This window comes from Acinonyx jubatus, chromosome D4, assembly GCF_027475565.1.
Source record: "Acinonyx jubatus isolate Ajub_Pintada_27869175 chromosome D4, VMU_Ajub_asm_v1.0, whole genome shotgun sequence".
Classification (NCBI taxonomy): Eukaryota; Metazoa; Chordata; class Mammalia; order Carnivora; family Felidae; genus Acinonyx; species Acinonyx jubatus.
In genome coordinates, this window is record NC_069391.1 from 28,714,687 (window position 1) to 28,741,516 (window position 26,830).

General features: G+C 38.6%; 1 long non-coding RNA gene across 1 annotated transcript in view; it reads right to left on the reverse strand.

Annotated features, from left to right (window-relative positions):
• The window catches only part of LOC128312153 (uncharacterized), a 71,998-nt gene that overhangs the window by 44,679 nt on the left and 489 nt on the right, over positions 1–26,830 (reverse strand). The gene's annotated exons all lie outside the window — the stretch shown is intronic.

Here is a 26,830-nt window from a genome sequence, read left to right on the forward strand (position 1 = left end):
TGTAATGATGGACAAGTTCAGAGGGGCAGCCGAGAACGCTTAGAGATGATTAATAGAATACGGTATCCCCAGTGGTAACATAGATTAGCAGCCAACAAGAGTGTTGCTTAATATATGCAATCAAAAGAAGGTAAGGATGCATATTCAAGAGACTGTGGATGGGCCACTTTAATCGAAAGTCATGATCTTTTGCCAAATTCTTAACTTGAGCCAGTTTTCAGAGCTAGAACATTATGACTAAAGAGGTGGTTAGTCCCTTCCTGGGGAGGAAGGGCCAGGCAACCCCATGGCAGATTTAGACTATAATGTTTTCCCTTAAAACACCTATAGTCATTTATGCAGATCACTGTGTTTCAGGGATAGAATAATATGATAACATGATAACTGCAGCTTCAAAGCGTTATCAAGGATCGTATTAGAGGGAGAGCCTACAGTGAACAAGTAATAAATAGAGTCTTGTTAAAGGTAGATTTGCAGCAGAACTATTGGTCCTGTGAGTCCACCCAATATTACTGGTCTTGTAAAGATAGAACACTTGATCGTAGGGCACCAAGTGACCATGCATCCAGAACTCTACATGAAGAGCTGGATTCTGTCACACTTACCAGGTCAATAAAGTCATATAAACCCAATAATAGTCCACTGTAAAATGGAAATGGCCACCTCTCAGGTCCTTGAATATATATAATTGGAATTGACCTACTCAGTGGTTGATGAAAGCCCCACCATTTCCCTCCCCACCAAAATATAACTAATCAATAGAATATGGCACTCCAGGGGGACAGGAGAGATTAGTTCTATTCTTAAGGATCTTAAGGATATAAAGGTGGTAGTCATTATTATATCACCATTAAATTTTGAAGTCTTGTCCCTCCAGAAAATATATATATTCTGGAGAATGACTTTATTTTATTATTTAAAAAGATTTTTTTTTCTAAATCTTTTTTTCAACGTTTATTTATTTTTGGGACAGAGAGAGACAGAGCATGAACGGGCGAGGGGCAGAGAGAGAGGGAGACACAGAATCGGAAACAGGCTCCAGGCTCTGAGCCATCAGCCCAGAGCCCGACGCGGGGCTCGAACTCACGGACCACGAGATCGTGACCTGGCTGAAGTCGGACGCTTAACCGACTGCGCCACCCAGGCGCCCCTAAAAAGGTTTTTTTAGGGGCGCCTGGGTGGCGCAGTCGGTTAAGCGTCCGACTTCAGCTCAGGTCATGATCTCATGGTTCATGAGTTCTAGCCCTGAGTCAGGCTCTGTGCTGACAGCTTGGAGACTGGAACCTGCTTTGGATTCTGTGTGTCTCTCTCTCTGCTCCTCCCCTGCTCACTCTCTGTCTCTCTCTCTCAAAAATAAGCAAACATTACAAAAAATTAAAAAAAAAAAAAGATATTTTAATGTTTAGTATTTTGAGAGAGAGACAGAGCATGAGTGGGGGAAGGGCAGAGAAAGAGGGAAACACAGAATCCAAAGCAGGCTCCAGGCTCTGAGCTGTCAGCACAGAACCTGACATGGGGCTCAAACCCACAGACTGCAAGATCATGACCTGAGCCGAAGTCAGATGCCCAACTGACTGAGCCACCCAGGCACCCCTCTATTCAATGACTTTATCCTACTGCAAACTCACCCCAGTGGAAGCCCTGTTTGTAGCTGCTATAGCAGATGTGGTATCTTGGCTGGAACAGATTACAAAGGCCTAAGGCACATAGTATGAAGCCACTGGTTTCTCAAATGCATTGTTTTCTATTGCAAATAGTTTGTATTCATGTAGAATGGACAACAAAATACATTTACAGTGTTATTCCACACTGTACTTACTTTCCTGTTCTCTGCCATAATATAATCAGAAGAGATGTAGACTGGACATACTACAAAATATCACAGTGATTTATTATATTGATACCATCATGTTGATCAGGCAAGGTTAACAAGAGGTGGCTAGCATGCTGGAGGTGTTAGGTAAGATTTATATGCTATAGAAAGAGACAGATAAAATTCATAAAGATTCAATGTCTTGCCACTTGGGTAAATTTTTAAAGATTTGGGTTCTGGTTTGTGCCAGAATACCTCCTCCAAAGTGGAAAGACACATTTCTGCCTTTTGCATTCCCTACTACTGAAAAAGAAGCACAATGCCCAGGAGACTTCCTTGGATTCTGGAGGCAACACATTTCACACTGAGGAATAATGCTTTGGTCCATATTTTAGGTGGTGTGGAAGGCTTCCAGCTCTGAGTGGGACTGAAGCAGGAAAGAACTCTGTAGCGGTCTACACTGTGGCACAAAAAACTCTTTCATTTGGGTCCTATGATCCAGAAGAACGTATGGTAACAGAGGAGTCCATGGTAGGAGGGTAGGCTTTGCAAATTCCCTGTAGGAGAACTGTGGCACAGGTCCCAGGGGATCTGGAATCAAAACATGCCCTCTTCAGCAGAGGATTATACACTTTTTGAGACACAACTCCTGTGTTCTGTGATTTGTCCAATAAAGGTGGAACACCTGAATATGAGCAACCAAGTGACCATGCATTCAGAACTCTATACTGTGAGTTGGATTCTGTCAGACCTGCCAGGTCAATGAGGTCAGGGAGGCTCAACAACAGTCCACAGTAATACAGAAATGGTGTATCTGTGTTTAAGCCCCATTAGGAAGAGCAGGACTTCCTGTCACCCAACACTTGTCCCTCCCTCAGCTTGCACCTATGACAATACAGAAAAAGGAGAAGAAGCTCAAGTTTGGCTCATAGAGAGGTCAGCTTAATTTCTGGTTATAAGCCAAAAATGGGTGGTGGCTACAATACAGCCACTCTTAGGGGAAGCCTTGAATACAGTTGTAAGGAAAAATATTCTCAATGAGCAGAGTGGTCACTCATTTTGTGTGGGAGGAGACATGGTCTTAGGTAAGAAGATATATAGAACTGTGAGCAAAAGCAAATGGCCTGACCAGCTGGCCAGGGGTCTGAAAGGAGAAGGACAGGAAGATCAGAGTAAGGAGGTCCAATGAAGATGTGTGTGGATGAGCATATGGAAATGGGTGATAAGGAATGAAAATTATTTAAACAGTGGGGGTAGGGAAAATACCTGCTGGATAACCTGGACAATCCCACTGGGTGCTTTTCCATAGTCCCTTGCCTAACTGTGACCAATGTGGGGACAGATGCAGCAACTCCAGCTTGAGAAGGATAGGATCACTTTGGGAATGTGGATTACAGTGACACCCTGATTTAAGTCACTGACACAAGCAGAGAATGGATATTTGGAATGGATAGTGGAGGAGGGATGCCAACTACTGTACTTTGTTCCATTAATCTCTGGCTTCTAAGTTTCTCCACAGAAAGAGGTCAATTGGAACCTGAACACATATGGAAAAGTAGATTCGTGCGGCGTAAGAGGTGGAATGTGGCAGCCACGGAGGTGTGCTGCTCAGATTTCAAGAGAGAATTTGCTGGTCAGCTGCGAGGATACTGCACTGCAGTGTTTGAACCAAGGCCATGTTCTTCCCAGGTAGCCCATAATGAACGACTGAGTGTGGCTGGGTAGCAGGGTTTGATAATTTAGGTCCAACGAGAGACTTTTTGGGATATCTTTGTGCGCCAGTAACCTGTTCAGCTGCTTGACTTTGTCCACAAACTGCACTGTCACCTTAAAATCTGCCAACCTGATTTCCTTTCTTTCCTTACCCTCTCACAGATGTCAGATCAGCATTCCAGTCTAAAGGCTTCCCCTGCCTACTTCTGTTCTTTCTTCATCTTTCATAGGAATTTCCCCCAGTACTTCTCTTTCATTTCTAACTCTGTCTTGGCAGCTACACCTGGAAGATCGAACCAACACAGCTTCCAGGAAGGTGGGTTTTAGAGGATGAAGCCTGTCATCGGCTCCTCAATTCAATACCATGCTCATCAATTACCATCAGCCTCTTTTATCTTGTGTCAAACACCGAGAATAGACTCAATCAAGTGAACACAATCCTTCCGCACGCTGCCATTTGGGTTAAAAGACATCTGATGAGATCACAAGCAAGGCTGCATGTTAGCTGTTGTCTACCACTCTAAGTGCTAGTGTTCCACAGAGCACTAAGTTCCAAAAACCATGTATCACTTATTTTTCTCACAGTCTCTCAAGGAACCCCTAGTGGCGTCATGTGGAAACCTAGGTTTCTGAAGAACCCCGCTTAAGAAACTCTGCTCTAGAAGTTTTGTCCTCATTCTCCTACCCATGTTCCCCTCATTCTTCCTATGATCACTCATCTCCTATTTAAGTTGCCATTTTTCCTCCCCTCTGCTGTCTGTCAGTTCGAACCTTACATGGTTTCTGTGAGGAGGGAAAGCATCCCGGAAAGTAAGCCTATGAGCTTTTAATTTTTACTGCTGTTTTGGAGTATACTGAAGGAGAGAAAATGACACCCAATGGTCTATTTAGAAGAGGAGAAAAAACAAACAAAAACACCCCACAATATTAACACTGTGGTATATAACCATGCCACATGTCTTTTTAGCAAAGAACTTTGAAGGCCTAAAAACATTAAGACATCCCTCAATTAAGACATTGAATTTAAGTAAACAAGACTTTATAACCCCTCCAAACTTTTATCAACTCCCTCTCCCTGCCCAAATTCACATGAATCTGTCTTATTTTTTTTTTTTCCCTGAACAGGTAGGGGATGTTTTATTCTATAGAAAAAGAACCACAACTGTTTATTTGGTTGATTCTTCCACAGTCCCTACTTCCTAGTTTGCTGATGTAATGTAAAGTGTAGTTCTAAGTCTGCAGTGTTTTCCATTTGTGTTATACCAATTTATGATTTAAATTATTACAGATTATCAAATATCTCTATCAGTGAGTTGAGGAAAAGCAAAAAGCACATGCTGGCAGACAAACAGGTGAATATTTTGAGGACAGCAATAGATACCAGTGGAAACAGCCTTGTGATCGGGTTAGAAGACTGTCAGTTCACAATGTGCTTCACGGGACCACACATTTCTCACCAGCTTCAAGAGATTTCTATGTCAGAATGATGACCAGGCAGATCTGAGTATCAGATCTGAAGTGGAGGGTATTAAAGATCTTTTCTCATTACTTTTGTTCTCCTTTAGCTGGTATATCCCAGGAAATAGGTGTTTCAGAAAACTTATTTCCCATTAATTGTAATAATCCCTTTTAAGTGACAGTTCACTTTTAATCTTATTTTTAGTGGAAATATATCAAAACAGCATTACACATTTTTCTGGCTTTCTAAACTATTTGCATTTGAATGTTTAAACTTTGGGTAAGATGACTTGGGGGTCCCTATCAATTGTGGAAGCAACTTACCATCCTGCATCATGCTCACTACCCTCAAGTTCCTGAAACACAACCGGCAAGGGAGGTTTCTCACCTCAAATATACCTTTTATTTATGGACAGAGGTTCTGTTCTGAGTTTCTGCCATTTTCAATGCCTTGGTGGGTTAGGATAAAGAACAGGAAAGAAACCCTAAATCCTCCTTTTACTTCTCATCTGAGGTCAATTCCTGAGGTCTGCAAAACTGGCAAGACTTCTGAGTGAACTTGGTCTTTTCTCAGGGCGAGATGCCCTAGGGAAATGTGAATCCCTAGGAAGTTGACATTTCCCTCTTCTGAGATTTTCTTAAGGAAATCTCAGTCCCTCATATAAATATTTTAGTTCCAACCTTTCAGTTCTATAGGCAGGCAGGAACATGTCTGACTGAACTCTGGGCTGAAACAGCTAGGCTACACATGGGATTCTTGGCTTAAATGCATTCATAAATAAAGAGTCTCGAGAGACTATTCGTTTTCACTTACATTCTTTTTCTTTCAAACTATATATGTGCTATGCATTTGAGTGGTTTTCAGAACAAAAGGCATAATGGTTCTTGGGCAGCTAGAACAAAATAGTTGTGAGGGCTCAAAAATGGCAGCCAGGACAGCCATGCGGATTTTCGAACACTAATAGAGGTATTTCTACCATATTTAGTCTTTCTTCACCCCAGCTGAGAATTACTCATGCATGGGCACTGGAAGCACATGCTTTGTTGAAAATAACTGGGTTGAATACATCATAGTTTTATATTCAGGAGCCCTGGGATCTTGTCCTGGTTCTGCTGCTCATTAGCTTTATTAGACCAGGGCTAATTATTTTACATTTATCATCCTCACGTTTCTTACCTGTAAGAGACATTAATGTGTAACAACCAAATTTTGTTGAAGATTATATGATAACGATGTATGTGAAACTTTGATTATTATAGATTGTTGTAAAAATGTAAAGTTGGGGGTGCCTGAGTGGCTCAGTCAGTTAAGCATCCAACTTTGGCTCAGGTCATGATCTCACATGAGATCAAGCCCTGCATCGGGATCTGTGCTGTCAGTGCAGAGCCTGCTTTAGACCCTTGGTCCTCCTCTCTCTCTCTGCCCCTCCCCTGCTCACACACTCTCTCTCTCAAAAATAACTAAACACAAAAAAACCATTAAAGAAAATTAAAGTTGTATGACTAGCAGGGAGAAGGGGAGTAGAGGTTTGTAGGAAAGGTAGCAGGAGGAAACACCCATGGCCATTTTGTCTAGCCATCTTTCTAAAGCCTTCTCATGAGACAGGGGATTACTAAACTGTTCAAAGCCTGAGACATTCACTGAAATGACATTTGAATGAAATGACATTTGAATGAAAATGAAATGAAACTAAATGACATTCATTTTATTGTGGTGTGGGGTTACTATATATAAAATATAGGATCTCAAGTAATACATCCTCTCTTATCCTCCCTGAACTTATTTGGGTGGTGTCCCTGGCAAGGCTTCCTTCAGCAGGCCCAGCTGTCATCTGGTTCTCCATGTTCTGTGACTGAGGTAGGTAAAGTGGGTACCATCCTCAGGCATAATTGTGGACCCTAGGCGAGGAGTATAGAGAAAAAAAGCCTATGCTAATGAACTCCAGGAGAGCAACTTTTAGCAAAGGAGATAAACTACATAAATAGTTACAACATCACTAACCTAAAGTGGTAAGAAAGTGCAAACTGTATTTTCCTGCAATCAGGTCTAGAAAGCTCAGGAAGGTTTCCAGGATGGTGTGATGCTTGAGTTGAGTCTTAGAAGACAAGCGCCAGTAAGGGGGAGAGAATTAGATGGTGTTCTAGGTACAGGGAGAAGCGTGAGTAAATGCATAGGGTTGTGTAAGTAGAAAATTTAATTAGTAGCTTGAAATTGTTGGAGCCAACAGTGCAAGGAAGGAAGTAACGAGAGACATAGCCAGCACACAGGGCAGAGGATGCGTAATGAAGGGTGTAGCCCACCTTAGAAACTTCAGTTTTATCCTGGAGTCGAAAGGGAACTACTGAAGAGGGTTTTGTGTGGTTTTTTTTTTTTTAATGTTTATTATTTTGAGAGAGAGAGAGAGCATGGGGCGAGGGGCAGAGAGAGAGGGAGACAGAGGATCTGAAGCAGGGTCTGTGCTGATGCAGGGATCAAACTCATGAACTGTGAGATCATGACCAGAGCCGCAATCAAGAGTAGGATGCTTTACTGACTGAACCACCAAGGCGCCCCCTATTGAAGAGTTTTGAATAGACAACATGGCACAGTCATATTTGCATTTTTGAAAACAAATGTTCAAAAAAAATTTTTAAAGAAACCAAGTCATGCACTTGGTAAATTTGAGGGGAATGTGACTGGAAACCTGTTAGGAGGCTCTTTGAGTAATAATTTAGGTCAAACATTGAATTTAGGAATTTAGCATTATAAACATACATAAAAGTATCTGTAATGTATATATTGCATATAAATATAATAATTATTATATATTATCATAGGTGTAATTACTTTATGTGATCATATATCACATTATATGTTTATTATCTGCATATTAAATGTATTATATAATGCATGATGTGTTACAATATGTATCATATATAATCTGTATTATATGTTTGTGATATATGCATTATATTGTAACATATTCCATAATACTACCTATATTATGATATATAAATATATAAAAGTTATATTTATATAATTTTTAGGCAGAGGCTTATTTTCTCCCATTATGCATACAGAGAGTGTTTTCAAATAGAGTTCCTTTGGAAGCTGGATCAAGAAATCTGGATAGACTAAAAAATGGCTAAAGGGACAGTCATATAAGTTTTGGGAACACTACAGAGATATTTCTAACATATTTAGTCATCCTGTCACCCACTTGAAAACCATTCATGCACAGGCACTTGAAGTATTCTTGGTTGCAAATTGCTAGGTTGAAAATATTATAGCATTTTATACCAAAATCTTTCTCATTGTTATTGACATCTTAGAATATGATGACTTTTTATTATGATGATAAACAACAGTTTACTTTTCTTCTACTAGAGAAAATGAATTGAAACCTGCAGGACAGTATTAGCATGGGTTTGTTCACAAGTTTCTCTAAAGTGAATTCTTCAATTAAATGATTAATAATTTCAATTGCTACTCATCCAAGAAACATCATGCTTTTAGTATGACATAGTCATTACTTATGACTAGGGATTTCTCCTTCACCAAACAAAATTTATGATGTTTACTCAGGTGTACTCCAGCATGCAGGTAAAGTCAGCAAAGGTACCAAGGTAAGTGAGAAAGTCAAGTAGCTACTGTCTTCAAAGTGTCCCCCTGGGCACCTGATACATACTTTCCGAGTTGTAATGTTTCACATTTTCCTTGTAAGTGATAACCTCAACCTGCCTCCATGCTTTTCTATATGTCATTGTATCATATTAACTGAAAAAAATTTGCATATGATTGTAAAAAGGGTAACACAAGTGTCCCATCTTCAGAATAGATGGGTATTAAACAGTAATTCTGGGAATGATTTAGTGGAGAGACATGATGCTATACTGATCTGGAATTGACTCCTAGCTCAACTACTTCTTGGCAATGTGACCTAGGGCAAGAATTTAGTCTGCAAGGACATTGATTTCCTCCTACAAACTGTGAGTAATAAAACTTACCTCACAGAGTTATTTTGATAAAAGCATTTAAAGTGTCTCACTTGGCAAATAACAGACATTCTACAATTATTACTATCTTTTTATTCTTTGCTGTCACTTTCCGATAATTGGTATTTTTTCCCCTTTCATCACTGGCTACACTTCCTCAATTTTCTTTGTCATCTCTTCCTTGCTAACTGCTGGAGTACTAGAAATATGTGATCTGGGACAACCTTTGTTTTCTATCTATAGTGCTACATGGCCTCACTCAGTTCCAGGAACATTCTCAGTATGCTTATGACTCCCAAATCTTTGTCTCCAGCCATGGCTTCCTCCAGTCAATCTGGACTGCCTACTTGAAATCACTACATGGACGCCTAATAGGCATTTTCCATAGTAAATAAATATTATGTTGTTATTACTATAAATGTTATTACTATAATTATAGATGCTGAAGACATATCAATAGGAAAAACAAATGGAATTCCTCTCCATACATTTATGCTCTGGAAATACTATATCAAAATAAATAAATTATATGGTATGATAGTAATAAGTGCTATGGAGAAAAATAAAACAAGTGAAATAGATACTTTTTCTACTGCTTCATGGATTATCCCATATTTAGTACCTTAGAACAATGCATATTTGTTATCTCCCAGTTTCTGAAAGTCAGGAATACAGGCATTGTTTAGCTGGGCAGTTCTGGCTTAGGGTCTTTTATGAGATTTCACTGGAGATATTCATCAGGCCTATAGTCATCCAAAGACTCATTTGAGACTAGAGGATCTGTTTCCAAGATGGTTTTTTCATGTGCCTTCCGATAGGAGGTTCCACTCCTAGAGAGCCTACTTCAAGAAACTGGGGACCTTCTGAATCATAATGCATGTACAAGAAGGTCCAGAGCAACATTCTTCATAATATCCAACTGTTCATCAAAGTAAATGGTATATTACTTGGGGTTCCACAGAGAAACAGAATCAATAGGATATGTATATGTATATGCAGATGTATATGTATATGTATGAGGAGATTTATTATAGGAATTGGTTCCCGTAATTTGGAGCCTGAGAAGTCCCACCATCTGCCATCTGCAAGCTGGAAAACCAGGAAACCTGGTAGCATGGTCCAAGTCCAAAGGCCTGAGAATCAGGAACACTGATGTCCAGGGCAGAATATGGATGTTCCAGCTCAAACAGGGAGTAAATTCTCCCTTCCTCTGCTTTTTTGTTCTAGTCTGTCCCTCAGTGGATTAGATCATGCTCACTGCATTGGTGAGGGCAATCTTTACTTAGTCTACATATTCAAATGCTAATCTCTTCCAGAAACATCCTTACAGATACAACCAGAAACAATGTTTTCCTGCTACCTGAGGATCCCTTAGCTCAATCAAGTTGACACATAAAATTAACCATCACAAATGGATAATTTTGGCATATTCATAAATAGATTTCTTTAAAGCAGTGAAAAATGAGCCAGCTTTAGCTATGTGAAACAACATAGAGGAGTCTCACTCTTGGGTTAAAAGAAGAAAAATGCAAAAATACATACAGTATTGATTTATATTTAGTTCAAAACCAGGCAAAAAATCTACATTTTTTAGGGCTGCATTCATGGATGGTAAAATTTAAAGAAAAATCAAGGTCATGACTTTCACCAGAATCAGGATGATGATCACTTTGATAATCAGAAACTATTAGCCAGAGATTGAGAATTTTAATCCAGAATGAGCACATGGGGATATTTGGGGATTCTAGTAATTTTATAATTCTTTTTCTAATGTTTATTTTATTTATTTTGAGAGAGACAGGCAGAAAGAGAAGGAGAGAGAGAATCCCAAGTAGGCTCTGCACTGTCAGCGCAGAGCCCGATGCGGGCTTGAACTCATGAACTGTGAGATCATGACCGGAGCTGAAATCAAGAGTCAGATGTTTCACCGACTGAGCCACCCAGGTGCCCCTTTTATGATTCTTAATCTAGACGGTGATTAACAGACATATGCTTATAATTTTTATTATACTCTACATGTTTAAGTCACTTATCTATATGGGCTTTATATTTTACAATTAAAAGGAAAAAAGATTGTGTGGTCACAGTAGGCCACAGTAGGCCACTCACTGATATACAAAAGAGATATGAAAAAGGTAAAGAAGAGAGTTCTCTTCAAAAAAAAAAAGAAAGGAGGAAGAACAACTATGCAATGGACTATTCTGGTACTTTTAAAGGGAAATATTTGTTCCCAGTTCCTGACATCTCCCTCTATGTGGAAGGACCTTCATTAGGGTGCTGCTCCTGGCAAGTATCTACTCTCCATTATTCTTTCCCTGAGGGGGCAGTTAGAAGGATGGAGAGGGAAATGACATACCTAGTTGATGAGTTTTGGAGAAAACTAGAGCATTAACAGCTCAGGCACTTTCTCTTTTTTTTTTTTCTTTTGTGAGTAAGATAATTGCTGGGAACACATGTTAGTTTCTGTTCCTCTAAATATAGGTACCATCTAGTGAGGTCTACTCTGAATCTAACCATAAATGGGTCAGTAAGATTTTCCCATTCAGGAGTTAAGTATGAGGAAGCTTACTTGCTCACAAAAGAAGCCACATTCTCAAATTTCTGCCTTGTTAATAACAAACAGAAGTAATTTGATATTCATCTGCTGACTTCTGGCTTTATTCTTTTGATTGATATAAAACCTAAGTGGGTGGAAAATAACCTTATTTATCCCCCTGTGCCTTTCTACAGTCTTGGGCTATTGTCAGCTCATTTTAATGAGGACTTTATCTAGCTCCTAAATTTGTCCTGCTCTAGTACTGTGAATGATATTATGGCACTCCTTGTGACTTAGAGGTTTAAAAGTAATTTTATCTTCCTTCTTGTTTTCCAGATCAGGACTAAAATAGGGCTTTTATGATCAGCTTACAGTTATGGACCCATTTTGGAAGCAGGCCCTCAAGATTTCATGACAACAATGCCAATCAATAAGCAAAGCTAATTCGAGGATGTACACATGAGAAAAACAATATAGGAGTAAAAGCTAATAGCACAAAAAACACGGAACAAAGCTACATAAACATAAGCTAATATATAAACTAATAAGCATCTCCCTTCTGATGTGTCTTTGCTGCATGAAGCAAAGTAAGATTAGAACACAGATGTCTTCAATTTCAATGAGCCAAGAGGCATATTGTATCTATTTTCGAAGCATAGGGTAAGACAAAGAGCATGTACGGTACAATGAAAACTCTAACAGCTCAATAAAATAATTATTGTTTATAATAAAAATATTATTAACAGTAATATGTGTAAGGTCTCTATGAATTGGTAGCTGTTACTGCTAGCTATTAAGAGTACTGCTGGTGTCGGGAATCAGAGTGAGAAAGAGGAGGATTATGAAAACCCCAAAGAAAAGTCTAAGATCTATTTGTTTCCATATGTATCTTCCTCATTACCTCATCCTCCTTCCAGATTTACTTAATTCCTTCCTGTCTGCCCAACTATTGAAGGAATCTGTGGTCTGCAGGGACAATAAAGACTGTTTCCTTACAGTTGAGCCTATGACTGCTCTTTAAGAAACTGACATTTGTAGTAAAAACGAATAAATAAAATAGAGAAAAGGGGGTGTATTTTGGCAGCTGTGAAGTAAAGAGGCCCATGAGGCCTAAGGAAAATTCTAAGCTCTCATGAGAGATCAACATAATATTCTAAATTCAAATTGAAGAGAGGCATAGCCAATGTGGGGTTCAGGATGTGACCAGAAAAAGATGACTTAGCTGTCTTTCACCAGGCTTTTTACTAGGTGCCATTATCTTGGTGAATTTGTCCAAGTCCAGGCTATGATCATCAGCTTTGCAGTCTTAGAAATCTGAAAGGTTTTTTTTTGTTTGTTTGTTTCCAACACAAGTGGAATCACAGTAATTAAGCTCATCAAAATGATGTAGAAAATCGGAATATTAATATGTTAATTTAAAAAGAAGAATGAAACTTTTACATAGAGTAGCCCTCTTTTTACTGACATTTCTAGACAGTGGTTATTAAGTACACAGGCAAGTTAAAGTCTGAAGAATGCTTGGTGAGTACAGAAACAGAACAAGCCCCCCATTATCCCACATGTTCACCTCTTCAGTAAACTTCAGATCTGGGTTCACAGATACTCTTCTTTCCTTCTTTTTTTTTTAAATTTTGTTTAATTTTTATTCATTTTTGAGAGACAGAGGGAGGCAGAGCATGAGCGGGGAAGGGGCAGAGAGAAGGAGACACAGAATCTGAAGCAGGCTCCAGGTTCTGAGCTGTCAGCACAGAGCCCAACACGGGGCTCGAACTCATGAACTGCGAGATCACGACCTGAGCCAAAGTCGGACACTCAACCGACTTGAGTCGCCCAGGCACTCCACACTCTTCTTTCCTTTATCAGAGAAGCCATAGTGGAGTTCTTTAAAAAATGCAAAACAGTACAATTTGTCCCTGTGTAAAACTCTTCAACTGCTTGCTATCACAGACAGAAACCCTAAGCCTTTTGCATTGCCTGAAAGTCTCTGTATATCATGACCCCAGTTTACCCCAAGAGAATTTAATCAGACGCTTAACTTTTAGAGCAATATTTCCAGGCTTACAAACACAATTAATGAAATTCCTGTCAGAAAAATTATTTTTATTGGGACTTTGGAAGTATCTACCTCATATTCCTCTTTTCTTCTCAGAAGTTTGTTTTTATAACTTATTTTTAATAATGCAGTGTTAAATTAATTAATTAAGGAGGCCACTGACTGCTGTGGCTCTAATGCCATGGCTGTCTATGTAAGCAAATCAAAATCAAAGCCTGTAAGTGCCTCAAGATTATGAAAGCAAACCACTAACTAAGGACAATCAATCCCAAACAGTCAACTAGGCTTAAGTTATAGCCAATCACATTTTTTCCTTTCTTTCCTTCTCCACTTTTTCTGTGTAGGTGTTTTCCCTGGTAGGGAAAACCTCCTGGTAGGGGTGGGAGCAGGGGGGAACATCCCTAACCACTTCAGTTTAGCACTGCCTGGTTGAAAGTGATACATGCTCAAATAAACTCTCCAAAGTTTTTAATATGCCTCAGTTTATCTTTTAACAACAGGTTTATTTTTGGTGAAACAACTTACTTTGAAAATCAACTGTTACCAAAATGGGCATTATCTCGATCAATGATTTATTACAATATCTAACGTCAGTCACAGAGATCTAGGAAGTGCCAGACGACCTTGCTTATTCATTCATTTAAGAGTCATAAAGCACCCTCTAACTATCCTACTGTCTTAGGTATGGAGCAAGAAAGCAACAACAAATTAGATTTCCTGCTTTTTCATAGGGCTTAATATTAGGTGGAGGGGGATATAGATATCAGACAGACCCAAGATGCATGCAGAAAATTAAAAGAGGGTAGAAGGATACAGAATGATTATATTGTAAGGAATGGAAGAGAAACCTTAGCCACTGTAACTGGACAAATACAATCCAAAAGGAGATTTATATAGATAGTTAACATATGAAAAATTTCCTGTGGCTTAGAGTAGAACTTAATAATTTATATGCAAAATCATTACTAGGAACATGAGCTCTGTTTATCTAAATACTAATATGTTACATTTGGATGGGACCTCAGATTCTATATTGCCCGATAGGATCCCAAGTGAATTCTTTTGTGTATTGGAAAGGACTTGCAAGAGGGAACAAGCTGGTTCAGATAACTATGCACATTTTAAGGTACTTTAAATTCTTGAGAACTCTCAAGAATGCTTAAATGTGGTTCATAGGAACAAACTACTTGCTATTAAATACTTTAGTGGATCTGATTATCTTCTTTAGCAAACAGTTCTGCTACTCTCAGCCAGCTGTTTCACCAGATAAACTATGAGGATTGCTAAAAGGCCAAGGGGGTATTTCGGAGAGCATGGTTAACTTGAGACATCTCTTTTAGGAAGATACATTAAAACCTGTACCTGAACTATTATGAAATGTCAAGCTACTTAGGCGATGAAAAAAAATATTCAGAAGACATCATTCCAGTTTAATCTTTTTTGAAGATTTGGGAAGGGTAGGTGAGCCAAAAGCCAACACAGTGATTATTTCATAGAAAAATGAAGTATGACAGTAGATACTGACCATGAAAAACATTGTTGAACAGCTTTATTCTCCAGTTTTGATTTCCAGAAAATATATTCATGACAATTAGATTTATCTCCTAAAGCAATTAGAAAGAGAATCCAGGGGCACCTGGGTGGCTCAGTCGGTTGGGCATCCGACTTTGGCTCAGATCATGATCTCGCAGTTCATGGGTTCGAGCCCCATGTCAAGCTCTGTGCTGAGAGCTCAGAGCCTGGAGCCTACTTCAGATTCTGTGTCTCCCTCTCTCTCTGTGCCTCCCCGGCTCATGCTTTGCCTCTCTCTCTCAAAAATAAAATAAACATTAAAAAAAAAAAAAAAGAGAATCTGGCAAGACAAAATCCTCAACATTTGGAAAAAGAGCAAGAAAGAGGCATGACTTTGGAAATTTGGTCTGTAATAAAATTTACCTCAGTAGTTCTATCAGGAAAAATTGTAAAATGATAGTACCCTAAAAAAGTTCAGAATTAGAAATACCAAATACTGGCAGTGTTTAAATGTTTTAAGACGGCAAATTTTAAGATGGAGTTATTTTTGGGGGCAACTGGGTGGCTCAGTTGATTAAGCATCCGACTCTTGGTTTCAGGCTCATGGTTTCATGTGGGGCCTGCTTGAGATTCTCTCTCTCTCTCTCTCTCTCTCTCTCTCTCTCTCTCTCCCCCATCCCCTGCTCGCACTCTCTGTCTTCTCAAGATAAATAAATAAACTTAAAAAAAAAGATGGAATTATTTTTAATGGCTTTGGAAAGGAAACTAGCTATATGGCAAAAAAACTGTACTTAAATCTTTTCTCTATATTTACCATGTCTATATATCCCTGGTAAGTTATTTTCTTTATCACTTTTTTCTATCTTTCTCTGTCTGTCTCTATATATGTATGTATCATACATATGTATACATATGTACATATAAATATATACTTAGGTTTATATGTACATACTTATGTATAGGTATATACTTACATATTTATTAGCTAAGGTATATACTGAAAGTTACTATATGTTATCTTATTTCATCTCTATGGCAATGAGCCAATGACATAGATAATATCAATATTCATATTTTTCAGACCAGGAAACTGATGATTACAGTTGCTATGAATCTTCCCTTAGGTCATGCATTAACAAATAGAAATTGAAATTAAGTCTGTCTGAGACTAAAACTTGAGCCTCTAACCCCTGTGTACTACAGACTCAGTAGGTCATTATAACATTAAATGGAATTATATATGGGACAATGCCTAACATAATTTAAGCACCCAATATATGTAGCAGTTATGAACCTTGGTATGGATCCTCAGCTTTGCAAGAAAAATAGCATTTATTTCCTTTCAAAGAAAATAATTAGCATTTTAACCCTCATCCTGTCTTGCCAGCCAAAATTTCAGTCTAATTCATTAATTGGATTCAACCTTCTGGTGTTGTATTAAGGTCTCTGCATCCTATGCTGTGCCAAGGAAATGGAACAAGCCCTCTTTTTTTTTTTGGATTTGGTCCATATCTATTACTGCTGAGAAGCTCCTTGTTCCTCCTATCACTCCTGCTTACAATCCAATAGTTCTGATATGTCTGAGGCATGGAAATCTTTGATGAGACTGTGAGTATTCTACTGCCATTGTTCATTCATTTAATATTTATGAAGTGTCCTTTGAGTATCAAGCACCATCCTTGATGTTGAGGAAAAAGTAGCAATAAGACAAATAGATTTTCTATTCCCTGACTGAAGTCCAGCCTCACTTGGTATGTCATGTAATCATATACCCTGTAGAGTCTTGCCATCTCTTAATGGGATGCTACCAAGTAGCATACAGGTTCCAGCCAGAGGCAAATCTACCATGAAGCTAAAGAAGCTTGGACTTAGAGATCCCCATTTTCACAGCCGTTCCAATTCTAAGATGGGCCTTAAGAATGTTTATACAAGGTTTGGGTGCCTGGGTGGGTCAGTTGGTTGAGTGTCCATCTGACTCTTGATTTTGGCTTAGGTCATGATCTCACAGTTTATAAGCTCGAGCCCTGAGTCAGGCTCTGCACTGATAGTTTGGAGCCTGTTTGGGATTCATTCTCTCTCTCTCTCTCTCTCTGCCCCTTCCCCACTCACATGCACACACATGTGCCCATGCACGCTCTCTCTCTTTAAAATAAACTATGTTTATACAAGGTGGTTTCTGTTTTTGTTGGTTTGTTTTAAAAAACTAAAGATACTTTAGCTGCAAACAGATGGTTGTCTGACTTCCCTGTATTTTTAGGGTCTGGGAAATTAAGATCACTATTAATATTGTTAGATGTGCTAATATTATGGTGGTTATATAAAAAATTTGTTCTTATTTATTAAAGTTGTGTACTGAGTATTTATAGGCAAAAGGACACAAAGTACAGAATATTCCTCCCAAAAGGTAAAAAGAGGATACAATAAAAAAGAAAAACTAACATAATATTTGTAATTGTTGAAGCTGAGTGATACACAGGGGTTCCTTATATTGTTTCCTTCATTTTTGTATATATACATTGCCAAAGTAAAGAGTTAAAAATGCCAGAACCCAGGATAAATCTGGATATGATATGATATTTTATGTGTTTTTCATTTAACTTAGTAGGTCATTTTATGTGTAGTTTCTAGTTTTTTTTATTCATTTTTTTTCCCTCAGAAGTTCTTAGACTGTATCTTGGTTTTGCTCTTGCTATTAATCTTTTCAAGAGTAGTGCACTTAATTCATAGGTTGGATCTGTGATTCTGTTCGAAGTGTTTATCGCATTGTCATATATTTATCTCTATGTCTTTTTTTATTTTAATTTTTTACATTTATTTATTTTTGAGAAACAGAGTGAGACAAAGCATGAGTGGGGGAGGGGCAGAGAGAGAAGGAGACACAATCTGAAGCAGGCTCCAGGCTCTGAGCAAGTGGTGAGCACACAGCCTGATGCAGGGCTCGAATCCACAAACTGTGAGATCATGACCTGAGCCGAAGTCGGATGCTCAACTGACTGAGTCAACCAGAAGCCCCAATCTCTATGTCTTTTTACCTTGCATTCTTAGAGTTTTTCAAGTTTATTTGCCATATTATTGATTTTATTTTCTGCAGGTCAAGTCTATTACTTACTGCACCCCATTGCAGAATGAAATTTTAATTTAATGAGTTTGTTTTGTTTCTTAGTCTATAATTCTCTCTATTGACTCTTACCATATAGCTCTCTGTTCTTCTTTCATAAGGCAATATGTTCAATTTTATTTATTATCTTCTGGCAATTTTTTTTAAGCTTCATTTATTTATTTTGAGAAAGAGACAGAGCACAAGCAGGGGAGGGGCAGAGAAACAGGAAGAGAAAGAATCACAAGCAGGCTCCACACTGTCAGTGCAGAGCCAGACGCGGGGCTCGAACTGACAAACCACAAGATTATGACCTGAGCTGAAATCAAGAGTCACATGCTCAACCGACTAAGTCACCCAAGAGCCCCTGGCAACTTTTCAAATAAACCAGGTAACTCATTGTCTCTTTATTTTAGAAGCTGAAAGAGATGTGTATGAAATGGTCTTTTTCCTTAGGCTGCAGTATTTCTTCAGAGACTTCATGGGTGCACTGGTACATTGATCTCTAAGAGAAGGAAATATTTCCCAAATATTTAACTTTTCCCACTATTAGGAGGATACCTTGAAATATCTCCGGCAACACTATCTATGGTATGTCACTTTGGAAAATGTTGGCTAAACATTTTTGAAACTTTTCTTTTCTGTCTATAATCAGTAGGAAGAGGGTAAATTCATACCTTGCGTCTTGTATATGTCTTCACCATTACTCAGTTCAGTAAAATATTACTTTATATCTGTGAAGGACCAAGCCCTGTGTGGCTCTGGAGATACAAAGGCTAATACTTCTTCCCAAAGAGGACTCTGGGATAATAAACACATAAATGTAGGTGTTCTGGTGACAGAAAGGAAGGTGTATATAACTCTCACTAATAGCAATGAACTAAAAGCTACAAAAAAATCCATTAACAGAAAGAAGCCTTCCAGGAGCAGTAGCTCAATTACTAAGTGGTTTGTTTTTAAAAATAAAGGCCATGTGTTTTCTTTATAAGCTAAGGTTTTTGTTTTGTTTTGTTTTTGTTTCTGTTTTTTGGTGTTGGTTTTGGTATTTGGGATAATCCTGAGGAAAAAGAAAACTAATCTTATTTTGCCAAAATGTTTCAAAACCTTTTAATATGTATTAAAGTGAATGGTTTCTGAATTTAGAAAAAAAGAGATTATTCTGGTTCAATACTAAACCTCTTTAAGATTTACTGAGAGGGTGTTTAATATTAGAACAACTGTTTTGGTTCATTAAATTTTTTTTAAGAGGTTCTAAACTCTAATCAGTGAGAATCCACTCAAGCTTCTAACTGCAAAAGCAGGCTCTTTTTAAGTAACATGACAACTTTAAAATCTTACCGTTTTAAAACTCCTCTTCACACAATTTGTCATAGGCACCCCAGAAGTTCTGGATTTTGCTAATGAGATAATGCTTATAAATAGAAGGCTATAAACTCTATAGGGTATAAAGACTAATACAAATGAGTTTTCTAAGTCTAAATTTGGTTTAAAGTTAAGATTTTAGGGATTATTTTATAATGTTACCAAAAAGGCTAGTATTTGTTGCAACCTTTATGGTTTAGTGTTTTCTACTGTTCTATTTCATAATCATTCCTCTGCTAGTACCTCCAACAATGATGAGAAAATCCCACATCATGTTAATATCCCTAATATATAATGAGATATTACATATCTGCAAGGAAATGTGGAGTGGTCTTCTAGAAAAATGGATAAAGGAAATAGAAAGTACACAAACGTACAACACGAATTGTTGATATGTGCGTAAAACACAGAGAAACCAAGGGTCAACAACAGCAATAACAACAAAACATCTATACAAAACAATAAGGATGGAAGAAAGCATCAAATCGGGAAATCATTTTAAAAATAACAGTCATCTTTTTGGTGAGAGAAAATACGAATTCAGGTACTCTGCTACTGAATTTGAAAACTGGCGCAGGTTTTCTGGAAGAGAGAGATAAAAAGTACGGAAAAAACCTTCAAAAGCATTTATCTTTTCTGAGTCATTAGTGCTTCTCTGGGAATTCATTCTCAGGAAAATCTACCCATGGTGCTTGAGCATAATATCTTTGTATGACCCTTATTACGGTTTGGCTTTATGTCACTCAGTATTCCCATATTACAGGTGAGAAAGACAAAACCCAGGGAGGATGACACATAAAAATTCCCACAATGAGTCAGTGACAAGCCTGGATCAGATCTTTTAGATTGCAACTTCATAATTATTGCTCAGGCTGAAAATATTTAATTCAATACTTTTTTTGGTACCTTTTCCATGCTACATTCAATGTTTGCTTCTGGATGTATAACATAATGTCTGTTGAGCATTACCTAAGCACTAACTTCTTCATCTGTGGATCACCTCATCTTATTCTTGGAACAAACCTTTGGTGTTCTGGTTTTTTCAACGAGGAAGCTGAGTAACTCTCCAAAACATTGAATAGCTGAATGAACAAACCCACCTGAACAATCTTACTCCAGAGTTCTCTCTCTTAACTATTATATTGATCTCTCTCCCCAAGACATAGCACTCATAGATCCTGTTCTCAAAGAACTCACAGGGTACTTGTAGGGAGACAGATCTGTTATGGTTTAGAACACATGACAAAAATACTATGGGAACAGAAGAGGAGACTAACGTAACTATGTTTTTGGTCCTCATGGTGCTGATAGGTGGTGGGTAATTGGGTCCTTAATACTATTGTCTTTTTAAGACCAATTTGTATTTGCAACTTCAGATCATCAAATCCACTGTCTGAGAAGACTGTAACAAGAGATATATTTTTTTTACTCTTTGATTAATTACAAATTCTACACATCTTTAATCCCTCTATAACAAAGAAAGCAAAAGCATAAAAATTCATAGAAAAATAGTGACATTAAATGCATTAAAACATTAACAGGGTCTCTTTCCACTGCCACCAACAAAAGGATTGTTTCATTGTCTTTTTCATGTCTCTCTATAGTTGCTTTGCTTTTATAATCAGACAAATTCATATTAGTTTGTTTTTAATTCACATAATGATATGATGATCAGTGTCAAAAACTTAATTGGCAACCTCTTGGTGGTTGTCATGTCATCCAGCAGGTATTTTATACAGTTGTTTAAAGACAGAGGGCAGGAAGGCACCATGTGAACTTTCAGTGATTTTTCCAAATTCCAGCCTAGCTTCCAGCCTCGTACATTGGGTAAATGTGGGTGCTTTCATACTGGTCTTTCTGGGAAGGCTTAATCAAAACTTAAGGGTCTGGTAGGGGTGCCTGGGTGGCTCAGTTGGTTAAGCAGCCAACTTCGGCTCAGGTCATGATCTCGTAGTTTGTGGGTTAAAGCCCTGCGTTGGGTTCTGTGCTGAAAATTCAGAACCTGGAGGCTGCTTTGGATTCTCTGTCTCCGTCTCTCTCTGTCTCCCTATCTCTCAGCCCCTCCCCTGCCTGTACTTTGTGACTCTCTTTCTCAAAAATAAATAAAAATTAAAAAAAAAATTTTAAAGAGTCCAGTGGCGGGACTGGTCACAGAAACAGGATGGTAGCCATGAAGCTAAAGTGTTGGTTGTCACACTAAATGAAAAAATACATACAATTGCATTTGAAAACATAATTATTATATAAATAACAGATATATTTTCAAGCTTTTAAAGTATGAAAAGGAGTCTTATTAGCAGAAAAATCACCAAAGAAATAATGCCATCCGGAGTGTTCCTGGTGCTGATTCCAGCCACAGTATAACCACTGTTAGCCAGTCATTCACAGATGCTCTCTTGAAGGTAAATTTTGAGTGGAGTAATTTTCAAGCTCTAACACAAAGAGCAAACATCGGTTGAGTGTCCTTTACACCAAGTGCTTAAGGAAAGGACTCATTTGAGCCTCACAACAAATTTTGGTTTCATCACCACAAATGTGGGGTCAGAGGCTTAGATGGGGTAAGTAACTTGTTCAGGGCCACATTTTTGTGAGCTGTAAAGCCAGGAATTAAACCCAAGCAGCAGCTGAGCCCTTTGTCATTACCAAATGATCTAGGGCACTGAAGAAATAAAATAGTAAATACTGGGAATTTGATAATCACTGCCCCATGTTTTCTGCTTCTACTCCCATCCACCTAGCCTATGACAACTCTTCCAATAGCCTGCATAACATATTTTTAAGATGCTAATTAATATACGTTTTCACTTAAATATTACGGGGTAACTTGGCAGAATTAAGCGTATCCTGCAGTCCTAAAGTTAGAATTAAGATTTTCTGGTGTGGATAAAAGAGATAAGTGAGCAAACAGTATATATTCCTTTATCCCCTCTCTATTATACAGTGTTTTGAATAGGCATATGTGATTTTGCAGTTTTTTTCCAAATATTCCCCCAAATACAGTAGTTCACAAGTTCTGTACCTCTCTATTCATCCACTTCCAACTCAGAAAATTTGATAATTCCCCCTGTGTATTGTCCCTTAAATCCAAATGTGTCTACTATAATTTTAAAGAAAATAATGCTGCACTATTACCTCCATAGTGTCCCCTACTCTAGGAGCAGAGTGGGTTGAAGAGAACAAAGCCCTTTTATAATTCTGGTCATCCCACTAATTATTAATATGAATATGTCATTAAGGCACAGGGTCAAGACAAGAATCTTTATCCCACCTTTGGTAGGTGGAAGATTTATGGAACAGTATAAATGTGGGAGAATCCCTAGAAGTCATAGGTGTCCCTACTGGGGGGATGCAAGACTGCTTTTAAGAAATAACTGGTGGAAAGTTAAAAAGAGGAATTCAGAGAGAAAATGATGAGCAACATGGAACAGTGGAAATACTGGAGAATTTGTAGTTCAAAGACCAGATTAAAGGTCTATCTCTGTCTTATATAAGCTGTATGACCTTGGGAAGTTAAATAAAAGTTGGTTTTCTCACCTAACCCCATAGGGATATTTTGAAGATTAAATGAGTTTATGCAGAATGCTTGTACACGCTAGAACGCAGTAGGCAGCAAATATATAATAGTTTTCATAGCCACTCTTAGACTACTAATGTTGGGATAATGCTATTTACCACACAGGGTGATCATGAGAGTTAAAGGAGTTTCTAGGCAGATGGGAGTTCACCTTTCTATACCACTCAAGCTCCTGGATGGATCTCTTTGTTCTTGGTTAAACTTTCGTAAAAACATAATAAAACCCCATTGCAGAATTTATGCATCCCCACTAGGCATTCTATCTAGCCACTCCAATGCATTTTCCATCTTTTGTAATAAACAAGTTTTATTTTTATAATCTGACCCAAAGAATAATAATAAATGTTGCTTTGAGGCATAAAGAAATCATAGTTCTTGGGAAATTTGGCCACAAGGGGGAAGTAGAAGAATTTGTTCAGGAAATTTAGCAGTGTTTTTCTTTGTTTAATTCCTCCTCCTTTCCCCCCTTCACTTCCTCAGTTCTGTTTGGCATCTTGTACTTATCTTGCAGGCTCCTGATTCTAAAAATATCCTCACAGGCTCTATACTTGGAAAGTTTATCAAAGTCAACCACCTTTTGATATCAGAGTGATGTCTGCAGGATGAGGTAAATGGTGCCTTGCTGGCAATAATGCCTTCGATTCCTGGTCTGTCCTTATGGATTGTAAAGCAATAATTGCTCACTGCAGCACTGTCCCCATGCAGTTAATCACTGAGAGGAATTATCTGTGGTCACAGTATAGATGGCTGTGTAAGAGCCAGTACAACAACACCTACATGGGAAGAGGTGCTTTTCAGGTCCTACTTTCTTGGTGAATTACTCATTTAGATTGCCGGCTTTTAGCTTATAGGATTTTTCTGGAATCTACCTGTTTTGTTGCTCTTTCTTTCCAATAACTAGAGACTCTTTTAAAAAGAAAAAAAAAAAGTACTCCCTTTGTCTGTACTTGATTAAAATCCAAGCTTTAGGCTACACAGATTTAATCAATTGTTTCCAAGGTTACTTATTTTGTTTAATAAGCATGTGTTGTGGGCCATGTATATCATACAGTCCTCTAAGCACTGGTTACGGCATCAAATAAGGCAAGGACTCTGCTCCTAAGGAGAAGAATGTGACAGGTTTTTTTTTTCTTCCTGCTAACATTCAAGTTGTATGGATATCTTGATATTCTAAAACCTTCTGGGTTCTCATTTCCTACATAACTGAGTCCAAATATCATGAAATATAAGGCTGTATAGCTTAGGTTCCTTGAAGGAAGATGGTGCACCCATTTACAAGTTTACAAAGGCAGCCATTTACAAATGTGGGGGGGGGGAGGGTAAAGAGAAATTCCCAACTGATGGCAAACCTTAGCCTCTATTCCTGAACTAGGTGAGAGCTGCAGCCTCAGGAGAGGGTCACTCATAGAAGATGAACACTTTGGAAGTTAAATAGCTGGGATTCAGCCTGGCAAGTAGGGAGCTAAGAAAACAAATGTCTCAATATGTGCTTCATAACCTCCCATCTGGTGCATCCCCTAGCAGAACCCAAAAGGAAGTCAGATTGGTAAGGGAACATGGCAAATATAGTCCCCAAAGTTTGGCCTCTTGGAACCCAGAGAAGGATAGATTAGGAAGGAAAATGCATCAAGAAGGGAGGAAAAAATATCTAGCACAAAGGCCACTCCTGATCTACCCCAACTTAACTTGCCATTTATTATGGTTCTATCCCTCTATTTCTGTCCACATTTGCTACTACTCCAATTCCTATAAATTTAGACAATTTTGAAACTAACAATTCTCTTTAATAGTAACAATTAAAAATTAAATTAATAAATATTTTTGGAGTGTACACGATGTACCAGACATATTTCTAGTATATAGAAAGGTCTCGAGTCTTCAAGAGCTTATGTTTGAGTGACATCATCACCAAGAGGGTACAGTACAGTGTGTGATCAGAGAAAGACACATCAGGGTAACTAATGTAATTAGGGGAATTCAGAGAGATTTTCCAAATATAATAATGGCTAAGCTTATTTGTGGAAGATAACAAAAGAAAAAAGAGACTTGAAAAGTATGGTCCAGACAGAAACAAAGGTGTGAACAAAAAACCTGGACATAAGAGCAAACACAGTCTTTTTTTGTGGAACTGCAGACAGGTCATACTGGTAGTGTGCTGAAGGGATAGATGAGGTATGAAAGGTGAGCAGAGGCAGAACACAAAGCCCTTGAAGATGTGGTAGAGAGTCAGGGACTTTGGGTAATTGGGAGGCACTGAATAGATTCTGCTTTCTGTACAAATCTGCCATGAACTGTTTGAGAGTGTTTCCTAAGAAAGGACTCTCTTGGAGGGAAAACCAAAATTTCTCCAATATGTCCATGTTCTGAAGTCCTTTGGTCTATCCTCGCTCCCTGTGTGGTTCCATTAACAGTGTATCGGGACTAAAGCAACTAGGGTTAAAAATGGTCCAAATGCTGCATTGGTGCTTTTTTGCCATTACCAGTGGGTCACCTCTAATTCAGCATTACTGGGCTTTAAGCACTGTGACAAGAAAGGCCTCCTTGGTATATGCCACTGCCTAGGGCAGCAGGTATCAGAGCATCACATGTGGCGGTAAAGTCTCCATTGTCTGTACCCACCACCCCTTACTGCCCTTCTCCTGCCCCAGAGCTGGAATCAGACTGCCTACATTTCAACTGGGCCTCTGACTTAAATTAGTTTTATAACATCACTTCTAATTTCTCTAAAGCTCACTTTCCTCATCTGTGAAATCTTGAGAATTTTAACTTTTGTACTGAAAATTCAGTGAGACAATTAAAAAATAAAAGAATTGTATAACTTGTAAGTACACTGCTGCCTGAGGCTCCTGTGGTCTGGCTTACAGGCAGGAGCCTCTGGTTCTTAGTACAAGGATAGAAAGAACCTCCGTGGACTGATGTCCAAAGTGGTGGGACAAGGCTGGGAGGTTGGCAGGGGAGGGAGGTAGGGCAACTTCAGGTACTGATTAGGTGGTAGGGTAAAACCCCAGGAGACCAGCACTGGATTAAGTCTGGTTGCATTATATGATGATTCCACTCCCTGACAAATACCACAACTCACTGTTTTTTAGTATTTTAGCAGATGAGATTGTCCTTGGGGAGCCAGGAAGCCAGGGTAGTCTGTGGTTTCCAGGTGATAGGAGAAGAGAATCTATGTGGCTTGTTTCCCTGACGCATGGATATTGACCAACATCTTGAAGCCCATGCTTCTGTTTCTTCCTTTCTTTTTTTTTTTTTTTTAAGTTTATTTTTGCGACACAGAGAGAGAGAGAGAGAGAGAGAGAGAGAGAGAGAAGGCAGGAGGGGCAGAGAGAAAGGAAGACAGAATCTCAAGCAGGCTCTGCAATGTAAGCACAAGAGCCCAATGTGGGGCTTGAACTCGCGGAACTGTGAGATCATGACCTGAGCAGAAATCAAGAGTGTGGATGCTTAACCGAATGAGCCACCCAGGCGCCCCCATGCTTCTGTTTCTGTAGACAAAAGCTGAGTAACTCACAACCCGTCGTGAGACTCTCAGGAGGTCTGAGCACAGATCCTTGCTTTCCTCTTTGGTGCTAAAGCTAAAAAGGTGGACAGCTAGGTTCAGCGCCAAGATTAAATGACATTTAGCATGCATTATAGACCCCACACTGATCTTGAATATTTTATACCTGGTCCCAAAGACAGTTTGGGATGCCAGCATCTCAGGAGAAAGTCTGATTACTTTTCTGAATTGGAAG